The 15412-nt window shown below is 41.9% G+C and overlaps 1 long non-coding RNA gene across 1 annotated transcript; it reads right to left on the bottom strand.

The window, feature by feature from the left end:
* Positions 1-11073: 11073 nt before the first annotated feature.
* Positions 11074-12102, bottom strand: LOC311045580. The gene is made up of 4 exons (XR_014600782.1): positions 12015-12102; positions 11625-11671; positions 11478-11527; positions 11074-11177 (listed from the first exon to the last, which is right to left on the bottom strand). It is a non-coding gene; the product is annotated as an uncharacterized lncRNA (long non-coding RNA).
* Between the last annotated feature and the right edge of the window lie 3310 nt (positions 12103-15412).

Here is a 15412-nt window from a genome sequence, read left to right as displayed (position 1 = left end):
TGAATAAGGAGTGATTACTGTTGCAAGCAGAGTTCAACAACCTATCTATAAAACAAACAGAACGACTATTATTTAAAACAAAGCAGACATACTATGAACATGGAGAGAGGGCCGGGAGACTACTGTGCCATCAACTCAAGCAATCTGCTGCTCATAGTGCGATCCCTGAGATCCGTCTTGCCCCGGATGCAACCTCCACACACCCGCAGATTATAAACGACAAGTTTAAGGCATATTACACTAAATTATACACATCGCAAAGTTCTGTAGATGTTGCGGAGATTGACTCATTTTTGGATGACTTGGGATTGGTCGCGGTTGAAAAGAGGGATGAGGCTGATCTTGATGCCCCTATAAACGAAGAAGACATTTTGGAGGCAATCAGTTCTATGCAGAGCGGGAAGGCACCCGGCCCCGACGGATTCCCCACAGAATTCAAGTCATTTTCATCTAAACTGGCACCTTTCTTGTGTTTGCTGTTTGGAGAAATTGTCCAAAAAGGAACACTACCTCCCACTATGACACAGGCAACGATAACAGTCCTACCCAAGAAAGATAGGGACCCGCTAGACTGTGGATCTTATCGTCCCATTAGTCTTCGGTGCTGTGATTATAAGATTCTAACCAAAATCCTGTCGCGCCGTCTCGAGAGTGTGATACCTAAAATCATAGATCCAGACCAAACGGGTTTCGTTCCCGGGAGACAATCATTTTACAACATGCGTAGATTGTTTGATGTGATCTACTCATCCCGCTCTACTAGTGAACCAGAGGTCGTGCTCTCCCTAGACGCGGAGAAGGCCTTTGACCGCGTGGAGTGGGACTACCTACTCAGAGTCCTAGATAAAATGGAGTTCGGCCCGTCATTTATCAAATGGATCAAAATATTGTATGCCTCACCTGCGGCCTCAGTGCGCACAAACTCCCTTAGATCGGATTACTTCACGCTACACAGAGGGACCCGGCAGGGCTGCAGCCTCTCCCCATATCTATTCGATTTAGCCATTGAACCGCTAGCTGTAGCCTTGAGAAAACAAAACAATATAGCGGGCATCACGAGAGGTCACTTATCACATAAGGTATCCTTATACGCAGATGACCTCCTGCTTTAACATCCATCCCGGAACTCATACGGCTTCTAAAGTGTTTTGGGAGACTGTCAGGCTACAAACTAAATTTCTCTAAAAGCCTACTTTCTAACTATATAAATGGCGACCAACTTCCGCACCCTCGGTGTCCACACCCCACAGCTCTGTTATCGACTAAACAACGCACCGCCAGACCACATGTCGGCAACTGACTCGCCACGGCGGCCGCGCTGAATTTACGCCTCGCGTAGGGGACATCTCACTGCTAACTACACCTTTTCCACCGCGCAACATAATTAATTGTACTCACCAAATGTCGGACAAAACGGAAGGGGAGGCAGCTTCGTACCGTTTACCGTGCGCACGACCTCATCACCACAACAGCACGCAGCCGCTGCGGGTTTTTTTTCCTTTTTTTCCAAACTTTTTTTTTGGTCACCATTTTCTCCAGGCACCATTTCTGATGTAACGTGCGCAGCATGCGCTGGGTTGCCACTAACCGAGAGCACGTGCGCACGACCAAATCACAACAACACCAGGCTGCCGCCATCTTGCAGAAAGGGCTGCCATTCGCCAGCTTTCAGAAAAACAAGCAACCACCTTCATATTTTTTTTTTTTTTTTTTTTTTTTTCCTTTTGGAAATTTTCATCCCACGATTTCCGCGCGGACCACCAGGGGGTCCGCGGACCCCCTGGTGGTCCGCGAAACATACAAAATATCATTTCTTCTACTTATTTTTCATCATTTTGTCACTTTTACATTACACTTTCTTACAATTTTTTTTTTTTTTTTCCCTTTTTGCAAATGTTACTTACAGAGACAGGGACACGGAGGGACCAACAAACGCAAAGCCCCGTGCGCGGCTGGGGTTGAGGGGGGCGTAGCCCCCCGAAACTCTAGTTCCCTATAAATGATCTGGCAACATCCCTTGATTACAGTAGCTTCCTCTTTAAACTGGAGCGCCAATCCTTCACCTACTTACGTATCAAAGTTACCCAGTCATTTAAGGATCTTTATGATCTCAATTTCAAAGTATTATTGGAATGCACCAAGCAGGATCTCCAAAGATGGTCGCTTCTCCCTATTACATTGGCTGGTCGGGTGAATACGGTCAAAATGACAATACTGATGCGTTTCTTGTACCTATTTCAAATGATACCCATCTTACTTACCAAAGCGTGGTTTAGAAAATTGAACAGTCATATTATACCTTTATCTGGGGCAATTCAGTTCCACGGATTAAAAGAGCTAGTCTGGAGATGCCTAAATGTGAGGGGGGAATGGGCTTGCCGAACTTTTTGTTCTACTATTGGTCGGCTAATATGTCCAAATTGAATTATTGGCTTTCCATGCATGAGACTGGTCAGGGTCCAGCTTGGGTCTCGATGGAACTTAATTCTGATTTGTCAGTCCCACTGGTTTCTGCCTTGAGCTGTCCTTTGCCCTTTGGCTCCGCCCTTCAGGGTGTAAATCCGGTGGTTAAGCACACTATTAAAATTTGGTTCCAATTCAGAAAGCATTTTGGCCCCAACAAGGCAGGCACGCTCCTTCCATTGGTTGGCAATCACCTATTCCCCCATCACAAAATGATGCGGCTTTTAAGATTTGGCATAGATCTGGCTTGGTTTATTTTGAAGATCTCTTCATTGAGGGTTCATTTGCCTCATTTGCAATGTTACAACAAGACAATGACATCCCGAAAACCCACTTCTAGATACCTGCAGGTGCGCAGTTTCGCTCAAAAACACTTCCCGTTCCCTTCCTCACCACCCAAAAGTGCTATAAATATAATACTCGAACTCCATCCCCTAAGGAAAAAGAATATATCAAAGATCTATAATATAATACAGGACATAGACCCTCCCTCCTTTGACAACACGAAACTGGCGTGGGAATCAGATTAGGGTGTCACAATCTCAGAGGAGACCTGGTCTGATTGCTTGAAACGTATACACACTACCTCCCTATATATATAAGACACAGCTTTATTCAATTTAAAGTCACACATAGACTTCATTATTCTAATGATAAATTAGCCAAGATCTACCCTGGTTTTGAGGCTGGGTGTCCGAGGTGTCAGCACAGACCAGCCACGCTGGGCCACATGTTTTGGTCGTGCAACTCCTTAGTCAGGTTGTGGGAGGGGATTTTTGAAGCAATTTCTTGTATAGGTGGTGGAGTGGTGGATCCCTGCCCGGTGATTGCCGTCTTTGGGGTGTCGCCAATTGGGGAACAGCTCACGGGTCTCCAAGCAAATGCTGTAGCATTCACTACGCTGATGGCTCGCAGACTGATACTTAGACAATGGAAATCAAAGAAACCTCCCGCATTCCAACAATGGCTCAAAGAGGTACTCTCTATGATACCCTTGGAGAGATTGAGATATAATCGTGGCGGCTCCAAAGATAGATACATTAAAACCTGGACCCCTTTTATAGAATTTGTTGAAAACATACCTTTCACTTGAATACATACTCCCTTATACAATTGACCGCCCAACAAAATCTGACTATATCTGCCTCTGGCCGGAGGCCCACAAAATAGAGACGGCTGGATACGGAATATATTTTCTTTTCATATTATTTTTTATTCATTGATTTCAATAATAGAACTGTCTACCTTGACTTAAAAAAAAAGTACAACATATTTTGACAAAAAGTTAAACTGTTTGGTCTGTCTGTCCGTTTGTTTGTTTGTCTGTCTGTCTTGTCTTTTCTTTTTTTTTTGGTAAGTGATTAGTATTATTTATTATTATTATTATTTATTTTATTTTTTATTTTTTTGTGTGTCTTGTCATTTGTCCTGCTATGACCTTGGGGGGAGGGTTGGGGATTGTGGGAATAAGTTGTCATATATACAATCATATGCTTGTACCTTGTGTGTAAAATGGAAAAATAAAAACAAAGTGTTTAAAAAAAAGAAAGAAACACCAGCGTATCCACACAGGAGAAAAAGCTTTCCTTTGTAAATGGTGTGACAAGAGTTTCAGTCGTTCAAGTCATCTGAGGACACACCAGCGTTTCCACACTGGGTAAAAACCTTTCCATTGTAAATGGCGTGACAAGAGTTTCAGTCAGTCAAGTCATCTGAGGACACACCAGCGTATCCACACTGAAGAAAAACACTTAAGTAAAGTATAATCAATCCTGTAGAAATACTCTGTTACAAGTAAAAGTCTGGAATTCAAAATGTACTTGTAAGAAACCCTAGGGGGGCTTATGCGAGCACCTCACCATTTACATTACATGTAATTTGAGTTATTTAATATTAAAAGCAAAAATAGACAAGAGAAAAAAAGTTTAAAAAAAAATAAAGACAGATTATAAAGAGAATAGGACAAATGTTAAATATAAAAGTACAAATATGAGCAGAAGAGACAAAAACAAAACAAACCAAAAAAATTGGACAAAGCAAAGACATGATGCAACTATACACTGAAAGGGTCTATGTTGACACCTGTCAGAAGAAGAAGGTAATAACCACCCGTTCTTAAATCAAATGTTAATAAGTGGGCAGGGAATTTCATGGATGCCAAAATCCTACAAGTCACACATCTTGTGTTTGGCATGCAGACTACATCAAGCAATCATTAAGATCAGAGTCATTTATATGGATGGATGGATACATAGCAAGTAATGACAGACCATGAAGGGAGAGTGACATCTGCTGGATATGAGCAGTCATGACAGTATCACCAATTCCTTTGGAATGCTCAGACTCATAATTGTAAAAGGCATCATAGCATTCAATTTACACATCATGAAGACAAATGTTTCCAAAACTATTGTTCAAAATTAGGTCTATCCCTAGCTCTGGTCCAGCGTGTTAGACTATATTACATGGCAGTACAAAGGTTACATGATTCAGTGGTTGTGATGCTGTTAACATACTTGTAGTCATATAGTTCATGTGTACATGCCAACAATCACACACTTTCAACTCAATTCACAGGACCACAGTCCTGCTCTGGTCCAGTACGCCAGCATCAACAGGCTTGTGCCAGTCCTGGCAATGTTCTTTGACCCTGAGAAGGATTTGCGCCCAGACTACCGCCTGGGGCGTGAGTCCATCCTGGCCCTCATCAGGCTTTTCCCTTCAGAGGCGACCCAGGGCTGGTGACTCTGTACTGGCTGGCTCATGGCCTGTCATACGTGGTGGTGTCCCGGGCCTTCAGTATCCCCAAAACCACCGTCCACAGGCTGGTCCACAGTGGCACTGATGGGATCGCAGCACTGCGTACACAGGTGATCCATTTTCACTTCTGTTTATTATGAGAAATGATATTATAGCAACCTTTCATGCTTAAACATACAAACAACAACAACAACAACAACAGTAATTGAAACACAACACATAAAGACACAACAACTCTAAAATACAGATGCAATGCAGAAAATAATCATAATGTTTTTAACAACTATATGCTAACAACTATTATTTTTTATGTAAAGAACCAAAACTATGGGCCTAAAAACGCATTTCACCCACTGTTTTACACCTGTAAACCTGTGTTGTCACAATAAAGTTGATTCTGATGCTACAGCTGCAAGGCTTATGTGACGCAAAGGGCAGGTTCAGCAACACCTTCGTGGGTTATCCTGGCCGTGTCAACGACGCCAGAATCCCAAGAAACAAGATAATTGTATCATTTCATCTTCCATAAAGATATCAAATAGCAATAAATAGTGGTGCTACATGATGGGACTAAGATATTGTGACATTATTTCACTATGTGGCTGAATCATGGTCCAAATGCCTGTAGTTGCCATCATTTTAATGGTGTGTGTGTGTGTGTGTGTGTGTGTGTGTGTGTGTGTGTGTGTGTGTGTGTGTGTGTGTGTGTGTGTGGTGTGTGTGGTGTGTGTGTGTGTGTGTGTGTGTGTGTGTGTGTGTGTGTGTGTGTGTGTGTGTGAATGAATTCTAAATCTACATTACATCGGTGTGGGAGGCCCAGACATATTCCCCTTGCAGCACAATAAATAACATATGTTCTTTTCTCCTAACAGTGGGATGTACAGGGATGCGCTGTACCCTCCTCCAGGGTACTTCATTGTGGGTGACGGTGGCTACCCCTGCATTAGTGCTCCCATCACCCTTCTCGCCCCCTTTCGGGATCCTGTAGACCCAATAAAAATCCGCTACAACCACCATGGCAAGGCTCGCTCCATTATTGAGCGGGCCTTTGGCAGGATGAAGGTACGCTGGAGATGCCTGCTCTTCAAGGCCCTGGAGGTCCACAACATATTTGTCCCAGCGGTCATCACGGCATGCTGTGTACTGCACAACATTTGCATAGATGCCGGGGACATTATTGAGGAGGAGGAGGAGGAGGAGGAGGAGATGCCCATGGATCCAGCTGGTCCACAGAGGGGGGAACAGAGTGGTGATGGTCTGCGGGACAGATTGGCAGCCGAACTGTCGGCTCCTCTGGCTTTACCTCATCATTTAAATGAGCATGATTATTTGTAGTTTGATTATATTAAGAGGCATTATTTGGTTATATTAAGAGGCATAGTTATTGAGGCATTATTTGGTTATAGTTATTGAGGCATTATTTGGTTATAGTTATTGAGGCATTATTTTGTTACACTTTATTCATTGTCGTCTGGCCGTTGAAACACTAGACTTTCATTTAATTGTCGTACATGCCTACTGTAGTATGTCTAGTGTGTTTCTTCTATTTAAGTAGAAGAGTATGAGATGGAATTGGCAATTTGGTTTAAAGTTGATCATACGTGTGTTCAGTGAGTCATACACATGATCCTGGATGTGCAGATATTTCACATGTAGAACTGTTGATACCAACTGAACTGATACATTCTTGTTCTGATATAACTGATGTTCAGTCCGCCTCTGATGCCTGTGTTAATTTTGTGTGTTTGAAAACGTTTCCTTGCTTTCCTTGCCCAGCATGTGCAAATGCGGTCCTTGTACAAGATAAAACTGCCTTACCACTACTTGTGCTGCTGCCCTGATTTCCATAAATGACTGAAATGCTGTTGAACAAAGATGTGCCATTTTAATGGAAAACAAAACATTTACATGGAAAAAAAAATGCCTCTGAAAGAAATAGAAAAAAATGCCTCAGAAAAATGAAATGGAAAATGAAATCAATAAAAGCTATTTAAAAAAAAAAACTCTGGACCACTTAAATAAATGTCTTAAATACATTTTAGAGAGAGCTGGTGAAATCCAAAAGAAAGAAATAATGTTTTAGGGTCCAAAACATTATTTCTTTCTTTTGGATTTCATCAGCTCCTCGAAGAGGTCTAGGAATCGGCTAGTGTCACGCTGCTGGGCAGAGCTCCTCGAGCTCTCGCCGCTCTTCCTCCCTCCTCTGCTCTTCCTCGAGGAAATGTGCAATTGTTTTCCTTTTTTGGGGGTTTGGTGGTGGGGGATCAGCTGAGGTGGAGGGGGCTGATGGACCGGTGGGGGGCCTGGCAGAGGAAGATGATGAGGTGGTGGTGGTGGTGGTGGTGGTGGAGGAGGATGGACCAGTGGGGAGCCTGCCAGAGGAAGATGAGGTGGAGGAGGAAGAGCAGTGGGGGGGACAGACAGAGGTGGCTGGCTCACCTTCCTCCCGGCCACTTGAGCCAGGTTGTGCCACCTCCTGGCTCAAAGTGGCCGGAGGACATGAGCCAGCAGATGAAAGTTGGGAGGACACACCCTCACTGGCCGTCTGGGTCGTCTCACTTGATGAATCAATGAGAACCGGGGGCACCATAGAGGGGGTGCCCCCGATTGCGTCGTGCATGACGTCAAACCAGGGCCAGGTGTTGGGTGTGTCCTCCCCTCTGTCTGTCCCCGTCCCAGTAGGGGGACATTTGATGTCCTACAAGAATAGAAGCAACATTGTAGTTGAGTTATGAGCCTATTTGAACAGTCTTACATGAGTTTCACACTGTGAGAGTATCTAAATGCACACAGCAAAGGATAAACAGCACTAAGCACTTGAAATTGCACCCATACCTTATATTTCCTTCTGAGATTGTCCCATTTTTTACTCAGCTGGGTGGTGGTGATGGTGGTGACAACCCCCATCTCTTTCTGTATTATCCTGAGGAATACAAAACATGTTACATGCACAGATTCTACTAATTACATCAATGACATATTTATGTGTTGGGAATGTGAAGGTAATGCTTCTTGGAATAGGGATGATGTCAGGAGATACACACATTCGTACAGTTGTCAACTCTACATACACTAAAATATGCATTGCAGTCCAGCCGACTCAAACATTGATAGACTAACAAAGACGAACATGTATTTCGTTGAAAGCTACAAGACTAGTATGTGTATATGCAGAATGTTATCCTGCAAATTAAATGACAAATGAAATGATAATTAATAAAACTCACGTCCAAGCTTTTTTGGAAGAATTCCTCCTTCCATCGAAAAGATGGTCTCTGGTGGAACGGATGGAGATGAGGCTCCGTGTCTCCTCATCTGTCCCTGTAAAGAATTATATTTGTGTGAAGCTCAACATATGTCAGATCGTAGCCCTGAAACATGACTGTCATACCATGACAGTCATGGAACCGAAAGTTCCTGGTTTGCGATTTTTTTACATTTACAAACTCTGACATGTACACAACGTTCAGATTTCAAATATAAAGTGCTGTCCCACGAGCCACAGATGTTACAAGTTGATCCGACCCGTATTGTTCAATAAAAAGCATTAAAATACAATCGCCGGCCATTTTCTATTTTATTTTTAATTGTTTTGTAATGTATCAGAGTGCAATACACCTCCCAACCATTAGTGTTGCATAGTTGAAAGGATCGGAGAAAATGGCCGGCGATTGAATTAAAATGCTTTTTTTATTGAACAATACGGGAGATACGGGTACTTATCCCGGGTAGGATCAACTTGTAACATCCGTGGCTCGTGGGAAAGCACTTTATATTTGAAATCTGAACGTTTATGTACATGTGAGAGTTGTCAATGTAAAAGAATCGCAACCCAGGAGCTTTCGGTTCCATGACGCTTGTGATAGACGAGCGTCATGTGAACCATTGCTAGTCAGATCACAAATTCATGTGTCTTTTGTTGATGAGACACTGACGATATGCACATGAGATTCATAAAATGGTTATTTACGGATATGGACTGGAGTCACTACAGTCCATATCCGTATATAAGCATTTTGTAGTGTTATGTACTGTTTATTTTCTTTATGTTTTGTTGTATTGTATGGATCCTAACAAATAAACAGAACATGTTTACAAAACCACTGTTAGTGTGCATCAATGTAGATGGCCACATTGGTATCTTTATAATTAACATTGTTGGTGCGCGGTGTTCACAGCAATTTAGTCCTGAAATAGTGAATGAAGCGCCTGCATGCGCAAACTTACAATTGTGAATGGGATCCTCTCTGTTTTTTTTAGGAGCCATGCTGCTTCTGTTTGTTTGGGGACCAGCCACATGTGGAGGAGGATAATTTATACGTCACGGGAGAAGGGAAAAAAACAAAAAAAACGTGTACACGTGAAGTCTGCCGCGGAGGAGCTGTTGAGAGCGGTCGAGCGAACACTTGATGTACACTCGCTCAATGCGGAAGTGGAGAGCCTCCTCGCCTTCTCCACCACTGGGTGAAAAGCAATGATTTTGGGAGGGTATCCCTCAGGCATACCCCTGATACTTAAGGGAGTATGTGTGTGTATGCTGCCCTCATTCATTAATGTACCACCTCCCACATACCTCCCACATATTCAGGTGTATGTACCATTTCTGAGACCTTCATTTGCATGTCTGCCAGCAAGGACCTCACACACCCACCCCTCCCACCCCTCTCACCCTTCCACCCCAACCACTTCTGAGCATGTGCAGAAAACTACATTTGATTGGAAGCTGTGGCTTATAACCCCACCCACCCACCCCACATTCTGCATGCTAATTCTTGTATAAACCCCCTAGTTTATACCCCCCCCCCCCCTCAGTGGGAAGGGTGGTTTAAAGCCCCCCCCCCCCCCCCCCCAGGGGCTGTGGCTTGTCCCCCCCCCCCCACCCCCAATGGGAGGGGTGGTTTATAGTTCCCCCCCACTACCTGCACTAATTTATATATATATATATATATATATATATATATATATATATATATATATATATATATATATATATATATCCACACACACAAACAATATAGAAAAACACATAGGCAGAACTCATGTAATTATGTTTATTGATCAAGAAAAATAAATGTATACAAAACAATGGAACAGGAGCACACAGATAAGGTAAACTGTTTCAAAGAAAAGTATTTTGTTCCAGGGACCCAGAAGCAAAGATTTGAGTTAAAAATGTTCACTCTAAAAAATATATATTCAAATATTCTGAATCAGAATCAGGTTTATTGTCACATCACAGGTTTAATTAAAAAAAGTGGGTGAAATTTGTGTCTATATACTCACACTAGTACCTGAGATAAGATATGTGCATGAACATAGCAGCAATGTATACTGTGCATGATATACTTATGGACGTTAGTTAAGGTGCTTGGAAAAAAAAGTTAAAAGTCAGTGTGTTATACACAGGATTACGGTGCAAAATGTCACTGTGTGTCGACCGCATAATCCACATAGACTGACATATAGTCAGCAAGTAGTGACATGAAGAAGAGCAAAGAAAAATAGCGGGAAAAGGAAAACAAAGTCACTTGTAGGCTACTCATGTAATCCACGGTGGCTGGGTCCAAGGAAGAGCTAAATCCAAGTCATGTGTCCCTGGTATAATCCACAGGAAGAAATACAGAAAATAAAGAAATATATTTTGTTCCAGGGACCCCAGAAGCAAAGATTTGAGTTAAAATGTTTGCACTAAAAACATAGTCCTCAAGCTCTTTGTCGTCAAGCATTGGGTCCTGGAGAACACAGCGTTTGGTACAAGGTCCTGGAGATGATCTTGTGAACTTCTTCCTGCTGGAGGGCTGAAGATCCAAAATGGAAGTCCATCTTTGGAGTGGCTCTGTGTCCTCAAGCATTGGGTCCTGGAGAATGCAGCGTTTGGTATGAGGTTTTGGAGATGATCTCCTGAACTTTGGACTGCTGGAGGGCTGAAGATCCAAAATGGCAGTCCTTGAAGCCTTGAAGAAAAACAGAAGAAGAAAAAAAGAATTACAATTAAACCACAAAACCACTGAAACCGGAACACAACAATGTTAATACAATTACCACACTCTACCACACTACTGTGTGTGTGTGTGTGTGTGTGTGTGTGTGTGTGTGTGTGTGTGTGTGTGTGTGTGTGTGTGTGTGTGTGTGTGTGTGTGTGTGTGTGTGTGTGTGTGTGTGTGTGTGTGTGTATTGCCTGCTGACTGTCTGCTGAATCTTCTGCTGAAAACCAAGCCATTGTCCTGCAAATTGCAATTTATTCTGGAGATTACCTGTTAAAACTCCGAAAGGTCCTCACACATGTACCGCTGGGTGCCAACAACTGTAAAATAATATAACAGCAATTACAACTCAGAAAACTTCAACTGAAACAGGAGTGCACAAAAAAAAGTTAAATGAAGAGTGTGGGTGTGTAGTACCTTATAAAACTTCCTCGTCAACAGTGGGGAAATCAATGGAATTCTCCCTGCAAATATCATTTTAGGGGTTAGTGGGATGAAGCAATGCTTTTCCATTGTATTCAATATAGCCACAGTAAAGACAAACTACAAAGCAATCCAACTTTAGTTACTAAAATGTATAAAGTCTGTGTATTTTACTATACTGCATTATGCTGACAAATTAAATCATGGCATATGAATTGACTAGCTACTTGACTAGGCCACATGTTTTAAAACAATCTGAACTCATACAGGTAAAGGAACACTAGCCTACAACTGATCAAACAGACTGTAGAGAACTGATCAAAGTAAATACAATAAACAGTATAACCTACTAATGATTTACAATTAGATAAAATAGCAGCTTACCATTTACAAAGCTAGTCCAAAAACACCAACAGGCCAGCAGTACATGGTTGAGAAGAATGAATTCACCCAACCGCCCAAACAGTTCAAATGTTTGAAAACTCTGTTTGGACACATCTGATTGGATAGACACAAATGTTCCCCTCCCCACCATTTGAATGTGCATGTTAAATGTTGGCAGTCAGAGAGAGAGAGAGAGAGAGAGAGAGAGAGAGAGAGAGAGAGAGAGAGAGAGAGAGAGAGAGAGAGAGAAAGATTGGAAATAAACTATTTACTTAGTTTAGTTAGTTTTAAAAAGTTAAACGTTACTATGTAGAGGTACTAATGCTTTGCACTAAACAACAAGCACAAAAAAAGAACTGACATTTTATACTTAAGTAAAAGTATCAATAGTGTAATGTAGAAATGCTCTTACTTGTTACAAGAAAAGTCCATTACATTTTGTTCTTTTGAGCACTACTGGGCCTAGACTAGAAAACAAACTAAATAGTTTATTAACCACATGACTGGTGGTAACCTGTATTTTTGGCAGTGATGGCAGAAGTACTCAGTTATTTTACTTAAATAAAAGTAGCAATACCACAATATAAAAATACAAACAAAATATAAACATAATAAAACAAGTAAAAGGCCTGTGTTCAAAATGTTACTTGAGTAAAAGTTTAAAAAAAGTTTAAAATAAGTATTGGCATCAAAGTACCAAAAGTGAAAATATTAAAATGTTTGAAAATGGCAGATCTACAAGCTTGTAGATTGGCTATTTTCAAATAGCCTATGTATAAAATAGGGCTAAAGTGGTTAATATGGTGATAGAGGTGGAGCTCCTATTGTCTGAGAGACCTGAGACAATAGGGCCACTGAACCCATCAACACCTTTCATGCAAATGTTGTGCCTGCATGTAAATCTCTACCCCCCAAAATACACACGAAAACACACATAAAGTAAGCCTTGTTTGTGATATAATTTTAACCATTTAATGACCCTTAAACCTACTTGGTAAAAGTACAAAAGTATTGGTATCAAAATGTGTTCAAGTACTAAAATGTTTGAAAATAGCCGATCTACAAGCTCACAACGCGACGCGTTGTGAGCTTGTAGATCGGCTATTTTCAAATAGCCTAGGTATAAAATAAGGCTAAAGTGGTTAATGTATGTTTTATAATGTAATCATTTATATCTGCAAAGTAACTAGTAGCTAAAGTTTTCAAATAATTGTAGTGGAGTAAAAGTACAGTATTTGCCCCAAGACTGCACTCTGATCTCTCTGTGTGTGTGTGTGTGTGTGTGTGTGTGTGTGTGTGTGTGTGTGTGTGTGTGTGTGTGTGTGTGTGTGTCATGCTTTATTAGTATGTCCTTTCTGTAAACTAACACTGCTCACCTATGCAAGACCTAAGAACACATTTTTTTTTTTAAATATTTGTATTAGCTTTTCCTTGAATGTCACAATGCAACTTTGGTTCACTGTTTCTCTCTCTCTCTCTCTCTCTCTCTCTCTCTCTCTCTCTCTCTCTCTCTCTCTCTCTCTCTCTCTCTGAGCCCCCCCCCCCCACTCTGAACCCCACACCTCCCATTGTTTGAACAAACCTCTAATTTACATATGTAAGGGAGATTCCCTAGCAGAGAAAAGAGAGACGCATATCCAGGTATCTTAAAGGCATTTTAAGGTAAACAGTCCTCTCCCGCATTCATTGAAATACTTCCACCAATCATTTATGTTTGGTGGGTGTATGCCTTGCCCACGTATCCAGGTATATCACCTTTTTCACCCAGTGCACTCGACTGCACTCGCCTCCTCCAAGAAGCACAATGAACAATTGGACCCCGACAACTTCCGGTTCGAAGTCGGAGTGACCGAGTGGGAGTGAGCGAGTGGCCGAGATATTCGGTAGAATTCGAAGAGGCTGCGACCGTTCGGTTTGTGTTATTATAGTCACATGTTTAAATTGGCTTTAGTGTCCGTGCGCCGCGCGTGTTACAGTCCGCATCGGGACGACCTCCGTTGGATCCGCGAAAACGAAACAAACAAACAACAAGTGGACATCGGCGAGGCGACAGTAACGGCGGATCAGGACCGGCCATTCATCCGGAATTCCACGCCATGGTACTGAAGGTAAAGGGGAGCCTGGTTACTGGAGTTTAAACTTTCTTTGGAGCCTATTAACAGGCGGAGCGCGGAGGTTGGAGGAGTTTGAAATGGGGTTATTTCGTTTATTTTGGGCGTGGATCTGCTTCCTAAACAGGAGTTATTTTGGGAGTTTTTGGGGAAAAGCACTATTTAACTGTGGGTATTTTTGGAAGTGGAACTGAAGAACTGAACTATGAACTGAGTAATGAATAAAATCCTAAATGGTACTTTTTGATTTAAACAAGGACTGTGTGTTACTTTTTTTATGTGAACTGTTGAACAAGCTATAGGCCTATATTGAAATTGAGTTTTGAATTTAGTCTATTCCTCTTTGTGACTGTGTGGTGTGTAAATTATGGGTTCATGTTATACATGCAGGTTGCATGGCTGATAAAATATGTATCCTTGTGGTGGGTTCTCTTGAAGGTATTCACTCTAAAAAAATGGTTGAAAAGCCGGCTGGCACCCCAAACAACGGTGAATTTAAAGGGTAAACCGCTACAATGTGTCTTATAAAGCTTCAAGGGCCAGATTTTAATACAAATTGTAAGAAGGCAGTCTGTCTGAAACGTGGTCATTTTTCGGTCTCTGTGTCCACAATAAAACTTGCATTGGCTGGCAGCTTCTATTGTGTTCTCTTTTATTATTTAACACATCTGCGGTGTGTCCGATATGGGACATGAAACAATTTTAAAGCTGGTGTCAGCATGTTGGCACTAGAAATACTGTTTTTCTTTAAAATGCATCTGAATAATCCCGTAAGGGATGGGCTGTGTTGAGGCAGCCAAACACGAGAATACAATTATGTATTCATTTATTTTCGGTACAAAAGCATGGTGCCACGGTGGACTCAATATAAACACAATAACAATTTGGCATGTGAAACGCATCCTAACTCACACAACAAGATGTTTTCCACTGGAATTAAATATCCAAATGTATATGTTCCTGATCCCAGTTCCTTCTAGCTAACTGGATCAATGGGCCATCTTTTACATTACAGTCATTTAGCAGACACTTCTGTTTTTAGGCGTAATAAAAAAGGTTCCTTTGTGCCTCTTTTCCATGTTTTTTAGAATCAACAAAGTGACTGTACTTTGCAGCTACCAGTATCCAGATCAAAAAACGTTCAGGAGACCACCTTTTGCTGTCGCATTCGCCGTTAAACGTAAGCTGCCCTGAGGTACATGCGTGTGCTTGCATGGAAATCAGTTGAAGACCGACTAAGCGAATATGAAGCAGGTGCTGGACGTCCTGTAACAGACTCAGCATTTT

The sequence above is a fragment of the Gymnoscopelus microlampas genome (genome assembly GCF_963454915.1).
Source record: "Gymnoscopelus microlampas genome assembly, chromosome: 5".
NCBI classification, from domain to species: domain Eukaryota; kingdom Metazoa; phylum Chordata; class Actinopteri; order Myctophiformes; family Myctophidae; genus Gymnoscopelus; species Gymnoscopelus microlampas.
Note: the sequence above shows the minus strand (reverse complement) of the source record. Positions and strands in the feature narration are given on the sequence as shown.